Genomic DNA, 18113 nt, shown 5'->3' with positions numbered 1-18113 from the left:
TGAAACCCCACAGGGGAATTCAGTGGAAATCATTTAAACATTTATTTGATGTGAAACCTATGACCCAAGCAATTCATAGAGCAATTAAAAAACTGGAGCCTGGAAGATTTGACAGTAACATCATTTTGGGTTTTGTTGACAAATGGTCAATCTAAATAATCACTGGCGGCATCTTAAATTAGATCCGAATTCGAATAAGAACGAAGAGAGTTCCCACTGGGCGCAAGACCGGAAACTGTATTATCCAATAAACAGTGCTCATTTCCAACCTGAAAGTAAATTTGACTTTGATTAAATTTGTAGATAAGACAAAAGCAAGTGAGAAATGGAAAACACAGGATGTAAATTAATGTTAAAATGACTGAGTCCAAATATTTGGGGACTTTGATGGAAATTCAGTCAGGTGAAGTTTAATGTGAGAAGAGAAGAAGATTCCATAGTTAGGGTTGGTTACTTGTGAGAGTCTCAGTAGTCAGCACACACCAGGGGGAAGCTGGGTGGCGGTGGATACGTGCCAGGGAGACTTGGTATTCCTCCCACACACCTTGGAAGGTGGATTAATAACAGCAGCTCTCGTTGAAGGAAGCTTTGTAGCAGAGGAAGCGAGAAGTGACAGATCAAATCCGCTATTTCTGAAATCCTCATTGAGAGCCAAGTTGGGCTTCAAGAAAATGGAAATGCTGGCTAAGCTGGTGTCCTAGAGTGGCCACAAGAGAACTCTGTGCTTTGCCTGATCCCCTTTTTCCTTGTCTTCTCTTCCTTCCTTCTTCTTCTCTTCTTCCCTCCTCCACCTCCTTCACCATCCATCAACTTCACTTACTGAGTACACACACACACACACACACACACACACACACACACACACATGCAAAGGAAAAACTTCATTTTGCTTTTAAAAATCCCCGTTAGCTCTTTGTAGCAATTCTTGTCACCCATCCTTTCTACGGGAAGAAACATCGATGCAGAGAGGTTGAGAGCATTGTCCAAGATCCCACAGTTAATGGCAGAGGGTTACCAGCTGTATTCGTTGGGAAACGGCATGTGGCATAAGGAAAATCTCCGAGATTTTAAGAGATTTGAGAAGCGATGGATTCTATTTGTAGACAACGTCGCCGGAGTCAAAGAAAGAGGATATTTATTTTCCATCTGCTTCAGCCTTCATTTTCAGAACCTCCCTGCATAATCTAGGGATTTACTTAGCTGCAACAAAGACCTTTTAAACAGCAGCTTAAATACATGGGGGTTTATTTATCAAATATACCCAGTGGACAGAGTGGGACAGCAACCAAGGATGCTCACCCATGCCTGTAGAGCCAAAGCCTCTACACATTCCCTGTTCTGTCTTCCGGCCACACAAGATGGTTGCCAGAGCTGTACTGGAACACCCACATTCAAGGCCATGATAAAAGAGAGAATGTGTTTTATGTCTTATCCCTTAGCCCAGCAGTTCTCCCTAACGCCCTTTAACACAGTTCCTCATGGATGTTATATTATATCAGGAATTATGAAATTATTATATCATCATTTATTTAAGTTAGTGGTTCTCAACCTTGCTAATGCTGTGAGCCTTCAATATAGTTCTTCATGTTGTGGTGACCTCTAACCATAAAATTATTTTGTTGCTATTTCATAACTGTAATTTTGCTTCTGTTATGAATCATAATGTAAATATCAGACATGCAGGATATCTGATATGTGACCCCTGTTGTTAAACCCCGAAGGTGTCACACGCACAGGTTCAGAATCACTACCTTAGTCAGAAACGCAATGGTTTTCTTGGAGGCACTACTGTCTTATTTAACTTCTCACTGGCCATCACTGCCCTTGGAGGGCCGGGGACAGCGGGAAGGGGATGATGCCACCCACCCCAAGCAGTTTCACTATGTGAGCCTGAGCTTCGGGGTTTCTCTGCTAGGAGGGAAGAAGTGGAACATATGGGTGTTGGGTAAGCTTATCATGTTATCTACCAGTTTCCTAATCCCTTCACTTTAGCTCTGGAAAGCTGATTCCTCTCTCTGAGGTCCTGATACACTCTAGCATGGGCCAGGGAGACAGAGCTAGGAACATCCTTCTGGTTGATGCTCAGTGAAGTGTACATATGGAACTGAAGCCACAACTCTATATAATCAATGCCATTCCTTCCTGAGGCAAGAGTTTGAATATTCAATGCAATAAGGATCTCCAATCATTGCTATTTTGTAATCAAAACCAGAATCAGAAGTCTCCCCAAATATTTGGGAATAATGGGATAGAGTCTCCCGACAGGGAGGATAAACTTTTGTAGGAGGAAAAGAGTCTGGTCAATAGCAACAAACAAGAAACCCAAAATATAAAATGCAAACAAATTAAAAAAATATATCTGGAAGCAGCCCAGATATCCATCAGCTGGTGAATGAGTAGATAAATCGAGGGACAGTCATGCAAGGGAATGGGACTTAGTAGGAAGGAACAAACATCTGACACACACAACAGTGTGTCTGAGTCTCAGAAGCATATGGCTAATGAAAGACAGCAGATGGGAAGGACTCTGTACTGTAGAACATTGCTAATGTGGAATTCTAAACCCAAGCTGGTTCGCTGTGGCAAAAGCTGAAACTGGAGGAACTGAGGTGACAGGGATGTTCAGTGTCAACCGTGGTGATCATTCACATTTGCAGAGCTCAGTGGCTGCATTTTGACACGCAAGCTACACTTCAGTAAAGTTGATTCATACTTTTTGTTTGGCTGGGGTTTTTATATTTTACTTTAATTTTTTCATATTCTTTCCCCATTTCCAACTCCTCCCAGATCCTCCCCATCTCACCAACTTCATGTTCTTTTTCACTCAGTAAAATAAAACATTAGGAAAAACAACAGCAGCAGCAACAACAACGAAACCTCAATGGAAATCAAAATAGGCAAACGAAAAAATTATTAATAAGATCAAAGCCAAAACAAATCAAAAAACTAAAACCATTCACACCCATACACACACACACACACACGTAGGCTATTTTGTGTTGTCCGACTACTCCTGGGCATGGAGCCTGCCCTAAGAGTGTGCTTGATATTGCCAATGGCACTTTGGAGAAAACAGACTTGCCCTTTCCCAACAGGCATCAATTGCAAACAGCTTCTTGATTAGGGGTAGGATGTTCTGTTCATTTCCCTTCTTAGTGCTGGGATTTTTCCAGTTTGAACCCGTGCAGAGCTTGTGCATGTTGTCAGTTTCTGTGAGTCTTAGTGTGTATCAGTCGTGTTGTGTCTGGAGAACACTCTTACTTTGGAGTCATCGGCCACCTTGGGCTCTGACAACCTTTCTGTCTCCTCTTCTGTATAGACCCCTGAGCCTTGAGAGAAGGGGTTTGAAAAAGACAAACCATTTAGGAGTGTGTATGCCAAAGCCTTTAACTCTCTGCACTTTGGCCAGACGTGGATCTCCTTGATAATTAACATCAACTAGAAAGAGAAGCTTCTCTGATGAGGGCTGAGCAATGTTCTTCTCTATGAGTATAGCAACACGTCATTAGAAATCACGTTAGTGTTACATTCCTTTAGCAGAATACTAGTAGCAGATTTCCCTCGGCCCATGATCTGTCTTGTCTCAGGTTCTTGGCTAATGGAGTTAAATAGTGCTGTAAATCAAATAGACATAACAGAATCTACAGAAAAATCACACCAAATACTAAGTGATATATTTTCTTCTCAGCAGCCATGGAAGTTTCTCCAAAATTGACCATATATTATTAGGACACAACGAAGAATGCAACAGATTTTTTTTTTAAAAAAAAAAATTGAAATAACATTCTGCATCCTACCTGACAACTGGAGTCTAAACTGGATATTAACAACAGTAGAAAGAACAAAAAGTACAGAAACTCATTGGAAGATGAATTACTGAATGAAAACTGGGTCAAGAAGGAAATTTTAAACTTTTTAGAATCACAGGAAAATTAAAACAAAACATACCCAAATCTATGGGACACAGTGAAAGCAGTTCAAAAAGGCAAATTCATAGCACTAAATGCTTACACATACACATTAAAAAAAACAACAACAAGTGAAACCAGAAAGCAATAATTTAAAGATATGTTTGGAAAAAAAGAAGAAGAAGAAGAGGAAGAGGAAGAGGAAGAGGAAGAAGAAGAGGAAGAGGAATATAATGATAAGGAAAAGGAAGAAAAGGAGAAGGGGAGGAGGTGGAAAAGGAGGAGGAGGAGAAAAAAGAAAAAGACAAAAAATATCCAAAAGGAATATATGAGAAGGAAAATTCAAAATAAGGGCTGAAATCAGTGAATTTGAAACAAACCAAAAACAAACAAACAGAAGAATCAATAAAATGAAGAGCTCATTCTTTGAGAAAATCAATAAGACTGACAAGCTTTTAGCCAAATCAATCAAAAGGCAGAAAGAGAAAATCCAAATTAGTAAAATCACCATGAAAAGGGAGACATTATAACAGACACTGAGGAAAGCCAGACAATCATAAGGATTGCCTCTATTTCACCAAACAAGAAAACACAAAAGAAATGGATTGATTTCTTGACATATATAGCCTACCAAAGTTAAATCAAGATGAAATAAACAACTTAAGAAGACTCATAAGCCCTAGTGAAAAAAAAGTAGTAATAAAAATATCCTAAGTAAAGAACACCCAGCACCAATTGGATTCATTATAGAATTCTACTAGACTTTCAAAGAAGAGTTAACCCACACTCCTCAGACTATTTGCCAGAATAGAAACTGGAGGAACATTCTCCAATTCTTTTCACAAAGCCACAATTACCCTGATAACAAACTACACAAAGACTCATCAAAAAAGAAAACTACAAACCAACATCCCTTATGAACATAGATGCAAAAACTTTTCAATGAAATACTTGCAAACTGGATTTAAGAACATATCAAAACTATCATCTCATGATCAAGTAGGCTTCATCCCAGATATTCAGAGATTGCTCAACATATATGGCAATAAATATGATCTATTAGATAAATAGACTGAAAGTCAAAACCCTCATGACTTTCTCATTAAATAAAAAAAAAAAGAGACAGAATTCAACATCCACAACAAATATCCTGAAGTGTTTAGGGATACAAGGGACATACCTCAACATAATAAAGGCAGTTTACATCAAGCCCAGTCTACATAATTCTAAACAGAGAAAAACTCAAACTATCTCCAATGAAATTAGGAACAAGACAAGGATGTGCATTCTCTCAATTTCTATTGAATGCATTTGAAATACTTGATGTCATAGCTAGAGCAATAAGACAATTGAATAAGACCAGGGAGATACTAATAGGAAGGGAAGAAGTCAAAGTATTTTTATTTTCAAATTATATGATTCTGTACATAGAAGACTCCAAAGACTCTGCCTGGAAACGTGTACAGCTGAAAAACACCTTCAGTAAAATAACAAGATACAAAATTAACTCATAGAAATTAGTAGTCTTTCTATATACACAATAACAAATGTATTAAGAAAGAAACCACGAAGACAGTACTTACTGTCCACAATAGTATTTTAAAAATTAAATATCTTGAGATAGTTCTCATCAAGCGAGAGAAAGACTTGTGTAATAAAGAACTTAAAGATATTAAAGAAAAATTGAAGAAAGCATCAGATTATGAAAGATCTCCCATACTCATGGGTTGGTAGGAATAATGTGAAAATGGCCACCCTATCAAAGGCAATCTCCAGATTCAATGCAATCTCCATCAAAATTTCAACACAGTTCAGCACACAAAAAAAAGAAGAAAAAACCCCAATCTTCAACTTCACATGGAAACACAAACAAAGCAAAAGCAACAAAAGACAGAAGAGCTAAAATTATACTGAATAATAAAAGAACGGTTGGAGGTGTTACCACCTCAGACTCAAGATATACAGCAGAGCTATTATAGTAAAACAGCATGGTATCAGTATAAGAAAAGTCATGTTGGTCAATGAAATAGTAAAGACCCAGACATAAGTCCACACACCTGAATATTTACAAAGAAGCCAGAAATAAACGCTAGAAAAAAGACCGCATCTTCAACAAACGGTGCTAGCCAAGCTGGATGCCTGCATTTAGAAGAATGCAAATAGATCCATATTCATCACTCTGCACAAAACTCAACCCCAAATGGATTAAAGACCTCAACATAAGACCAGATACTCTGAACCTCACAGAGGACAAAGTAGGGAATAGCCTTGAACTTAATGGCATGGGAAAGGACTTTCTGAACAGAACCCCAAGCACTAACAAATGGGACCCCATGAAGCTAAAAAGCGTTTGTACAGCTAGAGTCACCATCATTTGAGCAAGGGGGAAATCTTACCAATTGTACATCTGATAGAAGGTTAGTAAGTAAGATATAGAAAGAGCATAAATACTGAACACCAAGAAGACAAGTAACCCAACTAAAAATGGCAAATAAAACTAAACACAGAGTTCTCAAAAGATGCCACACAAAAGGCTCTGAAAATATTTTCAACATCCCATCCACCAGGGAAATGCAAATCAGAAGTACTTTGAGATTTCCTCTTACCCCAGGCAGCATGGCCAAGATCATTGAAACAAAGGACAGCTCATTCTGTTGAATACTCTGGAAGAGGGAAACACTTACTGCTGGTGGGAGTGGAAACTGATATAGCCACTCTGGAAATCATGGTGAGGGATTCTCAACAGGCCAGAAATTGATGTACTACAAGATCCAACTATACCTCTCCTGGGCATACAGTCAAGGACTCTACATCTTTACTTCAGAGATATTTGATCATTCATGTAAATCGCTGCTCCATTCATAATAGCCAGAAATTGGAACAGCCTAGATGTTCATCACCTGATGAATGGATAAAGAAAATGTAGTACATTTATACAACAGAGTATTTATTACTCAAAGTAAACAACACCAGCAACACAAAATCATGAATTCACATGTAAGTGGGTGGAGCTGGAAACAATCATTCTGAGTGAGGTTACCCAGACCCCAAAAGATAAATATTGAATGCATTCTCTTATAGATGGATGCCAGCTTCCAAGTTTAGGTGAAACGAGTTTCAATTCAAATAACCACAGAGCTTGCATAGGTATTAAGGGACCCATGGGGAAAAGGGAATTGTCCATAGAAAAGGAAACACAGTGTGGTGTTATAAAGTGATGAAGAGGAGACTGGGGGTGTTAAGGGGTGAGGAGGGGGGAGAGAGTGCAAAGGAAGGGCTATGGGGAAGGACAAGGAACATTACAGGACTTCTGAAGAAATATGAAAACCTAAAATGTCTATATATATGAAAGGAATTGAAATAGAGTTGCTATACAATAGGGAAGCAATGTCACAACCAGACATTTAATACTACTAAGGATCCCTAGACACTCCAGGACTTTTTAAAAAAAGGATATTGTCAAAAGTTGGTTTTTGCATTTAATGAGATGATCATGAGGGTTTTGACTTTCAGTCTATGTATGTAATAATAGATCATATTTATTGACTGAGATATGCTGGGCCATCTCTGAATATCTGGGATGAAGCCTACTTGATCATGAGATGATAGTTTTGATATGTTCTTAAATCCAGTTTGCAAGTATTTCATTGAAAAGTTTTTGCATCTATGTTCATAAGGGATGTTGGTTTGTAGTTTTCTTTTTTGATGGGTCTTTGTGTAGTTTGTTATCAGGGTAATTGTGGCTTTGTGAAAAGAATTGGAGAATGTTCCTCCAGTTTCTATTCTGGCAAATAGTCTGAGGAGTGTGGGTTAACTCTTCTTTGAAAGTCTAGTAGAATTCTATAATGAATCCATTTGGTGCTGGATGTTCTTTGGTTAGGAGATTTTTATTACTGCTTCTTTTTCACTAGGACTTATGGGTCTTCTTAAGTTGTTTATTTCATCTTGATTTAACTTTGGTAGGCTATATATGTCAAGAAATCAATCCATTTCTTTTGTGTTTCCTTGTTTGGTGAAATAGAAAATTTTAAAGTATACCCTTTTGATTGTCTGGCTTTCCTCAGTGTCTGTTATAATGTCTCCCTTTTCATGGTAATTTTACTAATTTGGATCTTCTCTTTTATTGATTCTTCTGTTTGTTTGTTTGTTTTTGGTTTGTTTCAAATTCACTGATTTCAGCCCTAACTTTGATTATCCCTTCTTATCTACTCCTTTTGGGTACTTTTTTTTTTTTAAAGAACTTTCAAACATATCTTTAAACTGATGCTTTCTGGTTTCACCAGTTTTTTCATTTTGTTTTGTATGTGTATGTTTAGGCATGTAGTGCTATGAATTTGCCTCTTTGAACAGCTTTCACTGTGTCCCACAGGTTTGGGTACGTTGTGTTTTAATTTCCATGTAATTCTAAAAAGTTTAAAATTTCCTTCTTGACCCAGTTTTCATTCAGTAGCGAGTTGTTCAGCTTCCATTGAGTTTCTGTACTTTTGTTGTTTCTACTGTCGTTGATAGCCAGTTAAACCTATGGTTGTCAGACAAGATGCATGATGTTATCTCAATTAAAAAAAATGTCTGTTGCATTCTTCTTTGTGCCGTAATACGTGGTCAATTTTGGAGAAACTTCCATGGCTGCTGAGAAGAAAATATATCACTTAGTATTTGATGTGATTTTTCTGTAGATTCTGTTATGTCTATTTGATTTACAGCATTATTTAACTTCAGAATTTCTCCATTTAATTTGGATCTGTATGACTTGTATACTGGTGACACCCACTATCATTGTGCCAGTTAATATGTGACTTTAGCTGTAGTGGTGTTTTCATTATGAACTTGGATGCCCTTGTGTTTGGTGCATAAATGTTTAGAACTGTAATATCCTCTTGAATTTTTCTCTTGATGAATATGTAGCATTTGTCCTGCCTATATCTCCTGATTTATATTTCTTGGATTATAGGAATTATATAAATTATAGGAATCCCTGTCAATTTATAGGACACCTTTCTGCCAGGAACCCATGCCTATCACATTTGCCTGAGACTCAGAACTGGTCTTTACCAGGGACCCCATAGCTACCACACTTGGTTGGGACTTGGAGACCCCACAGCTGCCACACTTGGCTGGGACTCAGATTGGGCAACAGCAACCAAAGAACAGAACACCTACTTAACAAGCTAAGCCTGGCTATCTACATCTAGAAACACTTCACACATCGTGACTCCAGATATTTCCTTCCTCCTTCCATATCTGATCATTGGAAGGCTGAATAGACAAAAGACTAGCATGTCCAAACAAGAATACTTTTGGAAGCCTAGTGTTGTGTATGAATTGCAAACCAACTCTTCCCTAGTCTGCTGCTGCTGCTGTTGCATATTTTGGTAGGCCTGTTGTCTTGGTTAGGGTTTCTATTACTGTGATAGAGCACCATGACCAAATCTTGGGGAGAGAAAGGTTTATTTCACCTTACACTTCCAGGTAACAATCCACACTGAGAAACGTAGAGCAGGAAATCAAGGTGGTAGTGTGGAGGCAGAAAATGAAAGCAAAAGCCTTGGAGAAGTGCTGCTTGCTGTCCTCTCCCACACAGCTTGTCAACCTGCTTTCTTAACCACCCCAGCACCACCTACTGAGCAGTGGCAGCATCCACAATGAAGTAGGCCTTTTCCCATCCATCGCCACTCAAGGAAGTGCCCTACAGACTTGCCCACAGGCCAATCTGGTGGAAGCATTTTTCTCAGTTGAGATTTTCTCTTCTCAAATGACTGAGGTCATTTGTATCAGTTTGTGTCAAGTTGACAAAGGACTAGCCAGCACACTTGTCAAGTTTTCAAAAATCACTTGGGTCAGTTTCTTAAAATAAACCTTCCTCAAAATAGTTAGACAAATCAATCATAGCTAGAGGGATGATGACTAAAGATAGATACATATGTACAAAGAGACAGAAAATAAACATACCCTACTCGTTCTCTTCTTTCAAAATATTTATTTTTATTTTATTTGTGTAGATGTTTTCCTTGTATGCATGTCTGTACACCATTCATATGCCCACAGTACATGCAGAGGCCAGGAGAGGGCATTGGATTCCCTGGCCATGGAGGTACACACAGTTGTTAGTTGCCATGTTCCTGCTGAGAATTGAACCCAGCTTCTCTGGAAGAGCAGCCAGTGCTCTCAATCACTGAGCCATCGCTCTACCCGCTGCTATTGATTCTCTTAGGAACCTGGAATAATTCAGAAGATATTGATTGAAATTGTGAATCACAGAATCACACAGAAATCACAGAATAGTGATGCTCTAGATCTTGCATGACTATGTTGTCTCTTCGAAGTTTAGTTTTGAAGAGGAATGGATTTCACTAGTAGGAGAGTCTAATGTCAGTGACCCTATTATTAACATAGACTTACAGCCATGAGCCTCGTCTAAGAACAAGGCTATATTCCTCATTATTAAATAAGGCATCAAAGCAATTGATAATCTACCATAAATGATATTTGCCATCTGAAGGTGACTTACTCCAAGTTCCACAGAGTTCATTAAACCTCCCACTCCTAAGCAATGCTCTGGGTACTTACAGGTGTCCCTGCTTTGTCTCAGACGATAACTGAAGTGGGTCACATTACTGTGAACCTCAAGAGGACCAACACTAGCTTGAACTTGAGTTAAAATTCCAATGTTGGAGCCGAGGAGATAGCTCTATTAATAAAGTACTTAGGATGTAAGCATGATCCCCAGGACCCTTGGGGGGGAATTACAGGCATGGTAGTACATGCTTGTAATCCTAGTACTGGGGAAGGAGGAGACAGAAGGGGCCATGTAGCCACCCGAACACTTGGGGAGTTGCTGGCTAGTAAGAGACCCTGCCTCAAAAAAGGGGGAGGGTTGGGTGGGAGGGTAGATCATGTCTGAGTAATGACACCCAAGATTGTCCTATGTCTCCATGCATACATACATACATGCATACTCATGGCCACGTCTATAGCCCTACACATATGCACACGTATACATAAAAATTCCAGTGTTAATGGGAAGGACTGTGAAGCTATTGCCGTATTGTGTGGGCTAGGGCTGGTTTTAAGCTGCTTTCTAATAGGTTTTTTGCATTGGTCTTACTCGCTGCACCACCATGGCAAGCAGGCTGGGAGAAAGCCTGTTCACACATGATCAGGCCTTAGCAGCTGGGCTCAGAGCTTTTGGAACCTCCCCGGGGGCCTTGCATGAAGGGCTTGCATATTCTTGGCCCTTCCAGATACCCTCATTTCTGCTATAATACAATATACTGGTCTGAACTCCTGGGTGCCATCAAGTGCAAGGCGCCATCAAGAAGGAGGGCAAGGGAGATGGATAGATGTCTCTTGATTTAATAAGTCAAATCAGATTCAACTAACAGCATTTCGGAGATTTTTTCTGAATAATTTTGTCATTGGGAACTTGCTATAAAACTTGCTTTGCAACTTAGCTTGGCCCCAATTGAGAGACCATAGCTGGAGTAGCTGGCCATCAGGAGGGTGAGATTGAAGGGATAATCGTGTTTTGTGGTTGTGTGGTCAGATTTCTTAACAAAGGCTCTGTGACGTGGTTTCAGAGCCTTGTCTGCAGAGTTGCTCAGCCCTAGCATGGCCCCACCCATGCTCTTCAAAGCACCACCTACCCACTCAAGGTCACCTGAATATTGATTATCTTAGTTAGCTGAGGTGGTTGTTACCTCTGAGGCTTCACAATTTTCCAGGCAGAGTTGACCGAGAAAACACAATGACTCTTCTATTCCCAGGCCTGGGTCTCTTGAGCAGAGGTTTGCTGACATAAGTAAACATGGAAAGTTCTGGAAAGGTGTTTTTTTGTTTTTTGGTTCACCAGATATGTAGATCACTGATCACTTCTCTCTGGCAATGAATGAAGCTTGTAGTCATCCCCAGTGCTTCTGTCTGTCATTTTCCCAACTCTAAAGGAGAAAAGAAACTGCATTGGAAAAGTGTTCGGCCCAGATGGAATGGGGATGGGGAAGAGCCATCATTCCACGTGAGGAACTGTTGATGGGGTAAGGTGTATGCTGTCCAGAGAAGGTTCCAAGGTGTACAACATGTTTGTAAGTACATAAGGCCCTACCACAGTGATGGAAGGGAAGGGCAGAATATGCCTGTCTGCCAGAGGAATATGAAGAGTATAGAGGACTCTAGAAGATTCACTCCAAGGTTCACGTTTCTCAATTCAGGCTTGGTCAATTGTGAGAAACTGCATCCTCTAGTCCTGGACAAGTTCAGTTACGGACATCAGGAGCACTCAGTGGAGGTGGAGTTGAGAGGGTGAGTAGTTACCGAGTAACAGGCTCCAACTGGGGACACTGTATAATACTTGAAGACCTTTGGATGATTACAATCATGGGGGCTGATGGCATTCAGCGAGTAGAGGCTGGGCTGCTGTTCAAATCCTACAATACACAGGACAACTCCCACCACAAAGAACCATCCAGCTCTCATCATACACAATGCCAAGGCTGAGAAAACCTGGCTTAGGCAAACTACAAGCTTGGTCCAGGTAATCCCCCCACTCCAATCTGTCTGGTAATTCAGAAGTCTGAGGAAGTTAATTAGTGAATGTATGAGGCCTGCCCGGAACTCAAGGCGATTGTGTGGTAAGACTTTGAAGTTGATTAAGCTTGGAAACATATTTTCCCCTTTGGACTATATTTTGGGACTCTGGCCATCCTTATTGTCGCCAAAACTATGAGTCTGTTATTCTCTAAAAAGCAAATTTTCTCTTCCCACCACTTCCACCTACTACTGCACGCAAGTTGGGAGGTGACACACACACGCACACATTCTCATAGAGGTAGGCAATGTGTGTGCATTGTGTGTTTAGAACAGCATAAAATAAGCAAAATGGAGGGGTTTGTGGCAAAATTTCCCCCAACAGCTTCTAAAAATTACCCCATGTCACTTCTAAAATTATCTTTCATAATTCTTTTTATGTCTTCTGGGTGGTGAAATTTGCCAACCCCCAACAAGCTACAAAGGAGCCTGTTTCTGCCAAGCTCTAACACGGGAGAGTCTGAGGAGCAGACGGAGCCAAGGATGGCTCTCAGCTCTGCTGGTTGCTGTCTAGGTAATGGACAAGTCATTTAGCCTTTCTGAGCCTCTGTTTCTTCATTTGTGAAGTGGAATGAATAGCCCTGGCCTCATAGGATAGCTGGAAGATTATGTAAGCACATACACAAGTAGTCACCACAGCTCCTTACATTTATAATATTTGTAACAGACACTAAAGTGGCTATTGTTTCTTGTAGAGTCACCTTCTCAGGAGCCTACAGAACATTTGACGTTGGAAGAGATACCGAAGAGGGAAATTCCTCCATCTTGAAACCTAAGCTAACCCAGAAATCAGCTTGCCCTAGAGATAATGCTGCACTGTTAATTACAAAAACTAAGCAGCTGTTTGTCAGTAGCTACATGGAGTCTCGGCTGGGTCTCCTGACACCATAGAGAGGGAGGAATTACAGCTCATTTACAGACAAGGACTCTGAAACGACAGCTCAGTGACTGGCCTGAGGTAATGCCACAGCTCCTAAGTGGCAAAGATGAATGGGATTTTGGGTGAGATTGACCCCCGAGCCCACAACGTACTGTCTCTGATCCTCTGACTCCTCGGCTTCATATTCTGCTGTGGCTTGAGCCTGGGAATCTTGGGAGCATCTTCCTGTAGCAAGACCGGCCTGCAAACTCTTCATTGGTGATTAGCGTGTGCATGACTGGCAGCCGCTTAAAGTCATTCTCCTTCGTAGTCTGCTTTGGTTTGGTAGGACTAGCTCCTAAAGGTCTCAACATTGAGAGGGAAGTAGACACATGTTCCTATCCCTAACCCAGAGGTATCTCCAATTGATAACTGGTCACAACACACTTAAGAGCAGGCTTCATGCCCAGTAGTAGATGACCTTCACGAAACAAACTCAGTGGTATTTTGGGGAGTGTTTTTTGTTTGTTTTCTTGGCTAATATATTATGGTTTCTGATCTTGTGGGTTTTTATGGTATCTCTGTAGATGTGTCTCTGCATCTGTACATGTTTTTTATGCTTTATCTTTGGCTCTTTTTCTTGTTTGCTTCTTTGTTTTTTCCTATTCTGTTTTTAAAAAATATTTTATTATTATTAAGGTTTTTTTAAAAAAATTTCTGTTTTCTAATGAGAGAGAGAAAGAGTATGGATTTGTGTGGGTGGGGAAGTGAGGAAAATCTCGGGGGAACTGGTGGAGGGGAAGTTATAATCGGGATATATTGTATGAAAAAAATCTATTTTAAATAAAAAGGGGAAAACAACCAACCAACTTCCTCCAAAAAACAAACCAACCAACTCAACTAGCCACTTAAACTTATGCAGAGACTCCCAGACTGATATCTTCTACAGGCACTGGTACAGATACATGGAGACTCTCATTCTAGAATCTTCTACAGGCAGTGGTACAAACACACACACACAAGTTATTTTCTGTTTGAAAACGTCTGCTGAAAACATACATTTACCCCATAATGAGAAGGCTAAAACATATTGTTTTGTTGAATTGGTCTGAGACACACTGACTCTCTGTGAAGATGTAAATTGTTTAACTGGTTAGACATTCTTAACAGTTTCTTATGTCCTGGGTGAATTAAAGTAGGCAGTTATAATAAATAGGGCCTGCTTCACAGTAAAAAGCTCACCTGGACTGGAATTTTGTAAGAGAAAACAATATCCATGGAGAAGAAATGTCTGAGACTTTCCACACCAAAAGTCATGGAATGCCAGGCCTAAGACAACACACCTTGGGGTTTAGGGGGAGGAGACTATGATATCCTGTCACACCTTTCCCCGGGAGTACATCCCTACCGAGAGCCTTCGAAGTGGACACTGTCCCATATGCATGCATTCCTAGAGCCTGAGCAGGTAGAGAGAGGAGCTGTGGGGTGGGATGAAGATCAGTCCATAAAGTCTTGAGAAACCTATCTATCACCCATGCAATGAGAACAACACAGACTGATCGCATGTCTCTTGGAGACTGGGAGTTTAGGAACTGACAAACAGGCAGTTTGCAGCAGAGGCAGATGTTTGAGGTGATGTGACAGCTGCCCTCTGATAGAAGAAGCTAGGGTGGCTACAGTGGGCTGAGACATAGACTAACCTTACACAGGAATGGGAATGGATGGTGGACACGGAGCTCGGTCTGAGGAGAATGGAATAGTCATAGAGAGGGGGAAGCCCTTCACATGGCATGTGTGCAAGGCCATGAGCTAATGTAGTCACATCCTCATATCCAGATGAATGACATAGTCTCTGTTTGGGGGTTTCGCCATGTGTCCCCCAGTGCATCACATTCTACTTTGTTGAGCTAGCATAAGTGGATCTTTCTTCCCAGCACACAAATGGACCCACTTAGCTGATATCTTCTAAACATTTGGAGGACTCTCCCTTCAAATCATGCTATCCAGATATGCTTTCTTGAAGGAGAACTTTATAAGGCACAAGCTGGCCTGAAACCTTATGTATCTAAAAAGACATATATATTGCATGCTTTAGGGAGTAGCAGCCTAGTGCAGGAAACAGCAGTTAAATTCTCTGGAAAATGTCACCTGGTTAGTACACGGTTGTGGCCCTAGCCATCTCCCACAGAGATGCTAAGATGTCCCCAACAATAATGCTAGATGTCCTCTAAAGTGACGAAAGCTCCAAGGTGAGTAAACACACGTCCGTTAGCCAGCTTATTGTGCTTACTGTGTTAACCTGTGTTTCTTTCTCTGCACTGCCGTACAATGAAGCATTAGCCCCCATCTTTGACCTCTCTGCGTGATGAGCCTCCCAGATGCCCTCATACCTTGACTGAGGCTCACAAAATGACTTGCATGTGACTCCCAGTGACACAGGGTGGAAATGTCAGTGTGTGGTCTTCAGTAGACCCTGCTGGCTCTACCTCTGCCCTGCCATGAGACATGGCTCTTTTCAGACTCATGATTACAACAAAGTGATACTCACAGCCACCTAAACCAAACCATAGTCAAGATCCAAATCCACGGGGCTCACACAAAACTGGCAGCGTTTACCCCAGCTTTGCTGAAACAAAGAAAGCTGTTAAAGGCTGTGCTGTTTCTTGCATTAGTACATTTGTGGAAATAGCTAAAGTTCAAGAGATTAGATACCAGGCCTGGTGACTCATGTTTTTCATCTCAGCTGTGCATGAGGCAGAGGAAGGAGGAACACGAGTTTGAGGCCAGCCCATCTTAGAAATTTTTTTTAAAAGGAAGGTAAGATATAGTTCAGTGATAGAGCATTTGACTAGCACAGGCAAGACTCTAGGTTCAACCCTTAGTACTGAAGTGATTAAGGTGATGATGCTGTCTTGCCCTGACCCCATATTGTCACAATAAAAAGCTCATCCAAATGTGAACTTCATAAGAGAAAGCAATAACCACAGAGAAGAAATGTCTGAGACTTACTACACCAAAAGTCATGGAATAGCAAGCCCAAGGCACCATGCCTTGGGGGCATGCTTAGACATTTCTCAGCCCTCTACATTCATGTCTGTCTTGGCAGCACACTTGGGACTTTCCGTGACCCTGACCATGGTCCAGATGTATTAACCAAAATAAATAATGTTTATATAAACTAAAATATCTGATAAAGGCATACGTGAAAATAAGTTGTTACATTGGGACCAAAATAATTACTATGTCTGTCAAAACAAATGTCGAAAGGTTATTCAAACCCTCATCTAACACTGATGTCATTGTGGGTTTTTGCCTTTACAAAATGCTGTACCCCTTGGACTTTAGTACCAAGAGTCTTTCGCAGGAGCTTGCCCCTCTCAGCCACTGGCCAAAATAAAGGATACCGTGTGCTCTTCATTGGTTTGATAATTATGGTGCTCTGTAATTTTCTCCCATGAATCATTTCAGCACTTCCGAAACAAGCAAATAAACCAACCAACATCAAATGAAATGTTGCTGGATGGAGCCAGGATTTAATAGAAAGTGCCCTCGTGTGGCCAACAGCAGCCCTAGACATAAGGGGTGTTGCCCATGTGGTAACAGGAGAACCACCAAGGGACAGGAACTATGAAGCAGAGAGGATATAGGCTAAAACTCCACTCTGTCTCTCCAGGACAATCTCCTGCTGACTGGCTCTGTAGGATTCAGTTGTAATTTGTAGAGTAAAGTTTGCAATGCTCTCTAAGTACACAGAAGTTCTTAGCTGCCTTTTGGACTTCATCTGCCCCTCTGTAGTGATGCAATTGGGGCTGGTGCATAACTATCAAGACTTCAAGTTCCAGCCTCCCTTGCTGTTGCTGGTGACCATGTAGCTGACTGACCAAAGAGACATGGACAAAAGAGCCCAGTTACACCTCAGCTGATATAGAAGGAAAGTGGGCACATTTGCTTCCCCCTCCTCCTCCACTGGCAACTGCAACCCAGGCCGTGGACAGGGACGGTACTCCTCATGTATGGTTCAGTGATCAGTACTTGTTATCTATTTGCAATGGGATGGGATTAACAGCTAGTCTTTGCACACAAGTCATGATAGCAATAAATACTGTTTAGTTCAGTTGACCTTTTTCTTCCATATGATAGGATAGTTCATTTTCACTGTCTATACCTGTGAGTGTGCCTGAGGACAGTGCCAGAGAGAATGGGGGTGGAGTGGTAGAAAAAGTCAGTTAAATGCCAGTTTCCCCCTTCTCTCTGCTCTCCGGCCCACTAGGATAGGATGAACTGCTTTTCCTACCTCGATGGGCAGAAATCTGTGAACCTCTGAGCCAAACCAAAGCAAAACAACATCAAATTCACATGGACCGTTGCCTGGTGAGAGCTTTCTCACAGGAGTTTAGCTTTGCAGTGAGGTTAATTATTTCTAAAAGGCAGACCATGGGATGACTTTTAAAAACACCTAAGAAACCACATAGCCAAGATCTATTGAGGCTTTTTCATATATCTGAATCAGATGTACGATGGCTCCAGCTTCTACCTGGCAACAAGCCATTGTCTTTCTGGTGAGAAGACTAAGCTATCTCTCGAACCTGCAGGACACCGTGTCCACTCACATCTTCTGAGTCCCTTCTTTTCGGGCTGAACAAGATGCAGTCGTGACACCATCATTGCCTAAGCAGGATGCAAATCTAACCACATGGCTCTGCTTTCGGTGGCAGAAGGTCTGTGGGCTGGGGTATTCAGAGTAAGAGCTGAGGTGAAAGAGGGGC

The sequence above is a fragment of the Grammomys surdaster genome, unplaced genomic scaffold (assembly GCF_004785775.1).
Source record: "Grammomys surdaster isolate TR1022 unplaced genomic scaffold, NIH_TR_1.0 239, whole genome shotgun sequence".
Taxonomy (NCBI): Eukaryota; Metazoa; Chordata; class Mammalia; order Rodentia; family Muridae; genus Grammomys; species Grammomys surdaster.
Note: the sequence above shows the minus strand (reverse complement) of the source record.